The following is a 6,998-nucleotide window of genomic DNA, read 5'->3' as shown; positions in this document are numbered from 1 at the left end:
TAAGGATGGGTGAAAAGCACTGAAGGGGCCAGATCTAGAAAGGTGTGTATGAGGCTAGAAGGAAGAGTGACGACTTCTTATGTTTGTATTTGCTTTTCCTTCCAAATAGGTTTTGTTTGTGGGGACCTATTTGGGCAACCAAGACGTTTTCTTAGTTTTCATGGTATGGCAAAATATTAAAATTTTCTTACTGCTGAGCAGGAAGAGTTGTCATAAAACACATTAAGGACATTTTTGGTTTTAGTCTACCCTAGTTTAATGTCCTCCTATTACATACCCAAAAAGCCAGCCCCCACCCTCTCCATGGGCTTCAGGATATCACTTCCATCTGTTAAGTTTCTAATCAGGCATGTGTGAGATAAGGCAGAGAAAGCATTCTCAACATGAACCACACTTCCTTATGAATCCACAATAGCTTAGGAAGACAAGCTTCATGTTCTTAAACTTTATAGATGTGTTTCCCAATCCTCCTCTGTCTTTCCCATTGTTGCTCCTGGCATAAGGCCTCTCCTGTCTTGCCCTGGCTGCTCCTGCACTGATTTTCTCACTGCACTGGCTGGCGAGCGTGTTAACTATCGTGAGAATAAGCTGCTCCCTGTCCTGGCACTGTTTTTTGAAGAAAACATTTCCTTCCCTTGTGCAAGCCAAGGAGTTACTTCCGTGGGGAGAAAGCTGGAGTGCTGATTGGAAACATGCGTTATTGCTGGTTTAAATTTGGCTTATTTGCAACAGACAGAGATTGGGAGAGATAGGACAATGGGCTTCTCCTGGTCCTGAGGTGGTTCCCACATCTGCTTCATATTAGGTGCACTGTGGAGAAAAGACTTGGAAATTAACTTTAGTTGTGGAATAATAAGGTAGACTTCTTAGTGTGGGGGATTGTGAATGATTACCCTCCAAAATGAAGGGTTGACGTTTCATCCTCTGGGTACTTTTTCCAGGGTGGTTTGGCACTGCATAGAAACTGGAGAGGTGTCCTGCACCCTCTCTATCCCCAGTGGATGAAGGTGCTATATTACTTCCTCTTCCTCAGAAGCCTAGAGTCTGGCTTTCAGGGCATAGAGTGCACAGCCATCTGGAGTCATCACCTCCACTTCCCTAGTCCTCTGGGACCTACAGCAACCGGGGTATTCTTGGTGACATGTGCAGATTTGTGTCTACTGGGGATGAGGCAGACCGGCTGCTGGTCTTACCTGTTCTAGAGTCTTCAGGTGCCGCTTTAGAAATAGTCACTGTAGCACAGGTCTGCAAAAAGAAAAGGATATATTTTAAACATTTTTTGACTATTTTACTCATCATTTTAGATCTCAACGTCTTCTGAGATAAGCCTCATAATCTGAAGAAGACACCCAGACACTCATGAGTAAGTTATTCTCTGTATATTGTCATTTGTCATTGAATTGTTTTTATTTTTCTCTCCTCATATTGAATGTAAGAGCTGTGACAGCAAAGCTCTTGTTACTGTCTTGTGTTCCCTGGTCCTAAGCAATGTTTGGATATTGTAAGCAATTCGAGATCGAAGGTTAACTGAGTGAATCAAAGAATAAACGAAGGGAAGTCTGTACCAATAAAGGGTACTTCTGGAAGCTACATTAGACCCTTGGATTCTTGACGGAGAGGACATTGGCACTGGGACAAGAGCCCCGGAGTTGCAATAGATCAGTCTGACCCCTCTGAGGTCAGCTTAACCAATATCTTGGGATTAGGCAGGAGAAAGACTAGACAGAAGAAATGAGAAGGTCGATGACCTTCCAGCCTACTTTCAATAACCATGATTTGGGGAGCTTTTACATTCACTAGGATCAGCCTCATCAGAAAGCTTCAAAATAGAAACAACAATCATCCATTGTGTGCGGTGTAAGTTTGCAGGCAGAGGCCTCAATTAGTTCTCTTCTTTAACGACCATCTAATTCTGCAGTTCTCTGATTTCCCCTCATTAAAGTACCCCTAGATAGTTGATTTGAGAGTTGTTTTAACTAGTCTTTTTTTATTTTAAGATTCTGATCAGAAAATCACTCAGATTACCCCAGGAAATGAAAGTTTATGGTAAAGACAGATTTTACATTTTATCATAAGAATTTTTACATTGCTATTTTATATTTGCCCTGCTAGAGAGTGAGGAAAGTAACCTCTTCATACCTCATGAGAGGAGAAGTTGTAATTGAAATCGTTTCTGTTGGTCCTTGTGGAAGTGGAAGAGGGAGACAGTCATTCCACATAAGAGAACCCATGACAGGTCCAACCTCTGCCCCCTGAAGACAGGGATGTCTCCAAGCTGTACTTGCATTTCTGAAGCAGTTATGGAGGGAAATCTCACCACAGGGGGCTGTGACTAATCACAACCCTTGTGACTAATAACTTATTTTTAAAAAATATTATCCCAAGGAGAAAACAAAGGGGCCTTTTTGAAAGAATCTGAATAATGTCTGTCTCAAAGAATCCAAACCTTCTATTTGCTAACTTATAAAAAGTCTAATTAATGTGATACTAATGATAATCAAGCCTCCCTAATCTTTGAATAAAATTATTTGAAGTTTATTGAGCTTGCATATAATCCACCATGACCTCTCCAACTTCTCTGCTGGTAATGACTATAGACCTCCAAATCCTATGAGTAATTGACTTATTCTTTTTTCTAATTCAAAAATTCCAGGCATTCAGAGTATCTTATTAGTCTTCCCCATTGAGTTGCAAAAGAACATGGCCTGGATTCCTACCTATGGGTCAAGTGGCCATGTTGGATTCACTCATGTTGGCTTTCGTGAGGCTGGCCCTGGAGATGCCTAAACAGAAATTTTTCCTCAGAAGGAGCCATGCACATGGCAGTGATTCAGAAGCTTGGCGTGTTCAGTACAGGGTAGAATCAGAAACCTGGCTTGTTTAATTCTGTTCATTCTCCCGTATCAACTTATGAAAGAATAACATGGAAGAATTTAGCTTCTATGGAAGCTGAAAACAACTTTGGATAGTATTTAGATGACCCTCCACATTTTAAAGATCAGGAATCTGATAAACAAATGTCCTGGCCAAGATCACAAAGGCAATTAAAGGCAGAACCAAAATAATTCAGGTAGACTCACTCAAAGAGTGATGACATGGCTCTGGCAAACTATCTCTGAAACATTTGCTCCCCATATCTAACCCCTCCCCATTTTCTTTGGTAAAGAGCAGAGTTTAATTTCCAAATAGGTACATTAAGATCATAATTAGAAAACCAAGTTAGAAGGCAATAAATAATCCAGTATTCTGGAAGGTTTTAAAATGTTTGCCTCATCTATTTTGTGAAGTGAAAATAACTTTATCCAAATTGTGGTAACGTTTTTTAATGTTGTTTAGACCCTTAGACTTCTCACTATAAAATTGGATAATATACCCCTGACTGCTTAAATGGAGGAAGAAAAGATGAATATTAGTGGTAAACCCCAAACTCTCATTTATTTTAGAGAGATACATGAGTTGATAAAAAGAAACAATTTGTAGAACAGAGAAGCACAATTCATTGCCTTCAAGTACATAAAACAAATAGAGCCAGGCCAACAAATTTATCTAATGGTGTTTTTAAGGAGACTCATTATAAGTATTTAATTAATATACTATTTAATATGTTATTTTTTGTGGTCATCAATTTTGCTTTTGGAGTATATATAAAATCATCCAGGAATGGGGATAGGGTAAAACTAACTTCATTCCAGACCTTGTTCTAATGAATAGCAATTTTTAGTATGCTCAGACTTAAAAGTTTATATAGTTTTGAATATTTTGGTTTTAAAATCGTGTATTTCGCTGACAGATCTCAACATGCTTTAATATCATTAGATGAGTGTCATTACTATCTATGGACTACATTTTGCTGATGGGAATCTGAATCTCAGGACAAAGAAGGAAGGGGAGGGTGCTGTTCTCCAAACACTAATTCTTAGGCTAATAACCGACTTAGGAGATCATACCCTGCTCTTTCCATTTACTTTTCATTTAGTTCTTCAGGAGTTTGGAATAGAAAAGTGGGAAATAAAATATGATAAGGACAATTTGAAAAAGCTTATCAATATTAGAGGACATTGTAAAAACTCTTTGGAGATATTTATTTCACCCTATTAGAAAATACTTTACTAGATTGAGTCTACTTTATGTGTAGGGTCAATGGAACCAGTCTCATCCTTCCTTCCCTTGTCCTCTTTAGACAGCCCTCAGGACTGACTCCAACTCGAGTCATTACAGAATATAGTTACAGGAATCTCAAAAGGAATAAAAGCACTAATATCTAACCATGCTCCCTAATACAGTTTGCATATTTGTCCTCACCTAAATATCATGTTGAATTGTAATCTCCAGTATTACGGGTGGAACCTGATGGGAGGTGATTGGGTCATGGGGGTGGATTTCTCATGAATGCTTTAGCTTCCTCCTCTTGGTGCTGTCCACACAACAGTGAATTCTCACAAGATCGGGTCATTTAAAAGCGTGTGGGCCTCCCCCTGAACTTTCTTTCTTGCTCCTGTTTTTACCAGATGAAGTGCCTGCTCCTGCTTCACCTTCCACCATGAGTAAAAGCTTCCTGAGGCCTTTCCAGAAGCAGATGCTAGTGATATGTTTCCTATAAAGTCTTCAGAACTGTGAGCCAATTTAATCTCTTTTCTATATACATTACCCAGTCTCAGATATATCTTTATAAGAATGCAAGAATGGCCTAATATAGAAAATTGGTACAAGGAGTGGGGTATTGCTATAAACATATCTAAAAATGTGGAAGTGACTTTGGAAGTAGGTAACAGGCAGAGTTTGGAAATGTTTGGAGGGCTCAGGAGAAGACAAGAAAATGAGAGAAGCTTTGATTTTCTTAGAGGCTGGTTAAATGATTGTAACCAAAATGCTGATAGTGATATGGATAGTAATGTCCAGGCTGCTGAGGTCTCAGATGGAAATGAGGAACTCATTGGGAACTGGAGCAAAATTCATACATGTTATACCTTAGCAAAGAAGTTGGCTGCCTTGTGCCCCTGCCCTAGGGATCTGTGGAAATTTGAACTTCAGAGTGATGATTTAGGGTATCTGGCAGAAAAACATTTTTAAGCAGCAAAGTGTTCAAAATTTGGACTGGCTGCTTCTAACAGCTCATCCTCAGATGCAGGAACAAATAAATAACTTGAAGTTGAACTAATATTCAAACAGGAATTAAAATGTAAAGTTTGGAAATTTTGCAGTGTAGCCATGTGGCAAAAGAAGAAAAAACTTTTTTAGGACAGAAATTCAAGTAGGCCATGGAGAAACCACTTGCTAGATATTTGCATAACTAAAAAGGAGCCAAATACTAATATCCAAGACAATGGGAAAAGACTTCAAAGACATTTCAGGGATCTTCAAGGCAGTCTTTTCCATCAAAAGCCTAGAGGCCTAGAACAGAAGAATGGTTTAGTGGGCCAGACCCAGAGTCTTACTGCCCTGCTCAGTCTCAAGACACTGTTCCTCATATCCCAGCCACTCTGGCTCCATTCTCAGCTCAAAGGGACCCAGGTGCAGCTCAAGCTGCAGTACCAGAGAGTGTAAACCATAAGCCTTGGCAGCTTCCATGTGGTGTTAAGCCTGCAGTGCACAGAGTGCAAGAGTTGAGGCTTGGCAGCCACTGCCTAGGTTGTAGAGCATGTATGGAATAGCCTGGGTGTCCAGGCAGAAGGCTGTTGCAGAGACAGAGCCCTCACAGAGAACCTCTTCTAGGGCAATGCCAAGGGGGAAATGTGGGGTTGGACCCTCCACACAGAGTCTCCACTGGGTCACTGCCTAGTGGAGCTGTGAGAAGGTGGCTACCACTCTCCAGACCTGAGAATCGTAAATCCACCGGCAGCTTGCACCCTGTGCCTGGAAAAGTCATAGGAAGTCAATAAGCTGTCAGATCAGCCTTGGGGCTGAAACTTGCAGAATCTCAGGGATGAAGCTGCCCAAGACTTTGGGATTCTACCCCTTGTAGCGGTGTACCCTGATGTGGGACTTGGAGTCAAAGGAGATTATTTTGGAGATTTAAGACTTAATGACTGCTTTGCTGAATTTTGAGCTTGCATGGGTCCTGTAGCCCTTTTCTTTTGGCCGATTTCTCCCTTTTGGAATGGGAATGTTTACCCAATGCTGCTACCTCTGTTGTATCTTGGAAGTAAATAACTTGTTTTGATTTTACAGGTTGATAGGTGGAAGGAACTCACCTCTAGATGAGACTTTGAATTTTGTACTTGGGACTTTTGAGTTAATGGTGGAATGAGTTAAGACTTCGCGGGGACATTTAGAAGTGATTGTATTTCAAAATGTGAAAAGGACATGAGAGGCAGGGCGTGGTGGCTCACACCCGTAATCCCAGCACTTTGGGAAACCGAGGTGGGCAGATCATAAGGTCAGGAGATCGAGACCATCCTGGCTAACATGGTGAAACCCTGTCTCTATTAAAAAATACAAAAAATTAGCTGGGCATGGTGGCACATGCCTGTAGTCCCAGCTACTTGGGAGGCTGAGGCAGGAGAATCGCTTGAACCTGGGAGGTGGAGGTTGCAGTGAGCTGAGATCACACTACTGCACTCCAGCCTGGGTGACAGAGCGAGACTCCGTCAAAAAAAAAAAAAAAAGACATGAGATTTGGGAGGGGCTGTGGGCAGAATATGGGTCCTGGTGGGAGGTGATTGCATAATGGAGGTGGATTTCTCATGAATGGTTTAGCACCATCCTCTTGGTGCTGTCCTTGTGTAGTGAGTGAGTTTTCACAAGATCTGATCATTTAAAAGTGTGTGCCACCTCCCCCTACATTCTCTCTCTTGCCCTTGTTTTCATCCTGTGAACTGCCTGCATCTGCTTTGCCTTCCAATGTGAGCAAAAGCTTCCTGAGGCCTTTCCAGAAGCAGATGCCAGCGTTATGCTTCCTGTACGGCCTGCACAATGAACCAATTAAACCCCTTTTCTTTATAAATTACCCAGTCTCAGGTATTTCCTTATAGCAATGCAAAAATGGCCTGATACACTCC

At 41.2% G+C, this 6,998-nt stretch overlaps 1 long non-coding RNA gene across 2 annotated transcripts; it reads left to right on the top strand.

Moving 5' to 3' along the window:
• Positions 1-554: 554 nt before the first annotated feature.
• LOC117064444 lies at positions 555-4,572 on the top strand. 2 transcript variants are annotated; one of them, XR_004429460.1, is made up of 3 exons: positions 555-857; positions 1,305-1,363; positions 4,509-4,572. It is a non-coding gene; the product is annotated as an uncharacterized LOC117064444 (long non-coding RNA). The 2 variants fall into 2 exon arrangements; XR_004429461.1 differs by lacking the exon at positions 555-857 and adding an exon at positions 935-1,211 and having other exon boundaries at positions 4,509-4,570.
• Positions 4,573-6,998: the final 2,426 nt, after the last annotated feature.

The sequence above is a fragment of the Trachypithecus francoisi genome, unplaced genomic scaffold (genome assembly GCF_009764315.1).
Source record: "Trachypithecus francoisi isolate TF-2019V2 unplaced genomic scaffold, Tfra_2.0 Lachesis_group2, whole genome shotgun sequence".
NCBI lineage: Eukaryota > Metazoa > Chordata > Mammalia > Primates > Cercopithecidae > Trachypithecus > Trachypithecus francoisi.
The sequence above is the reverse complement of the archived record's forward strand: the minus strand, read 5'-3'. Positions and strand labels throughout refer to the sequence as shown.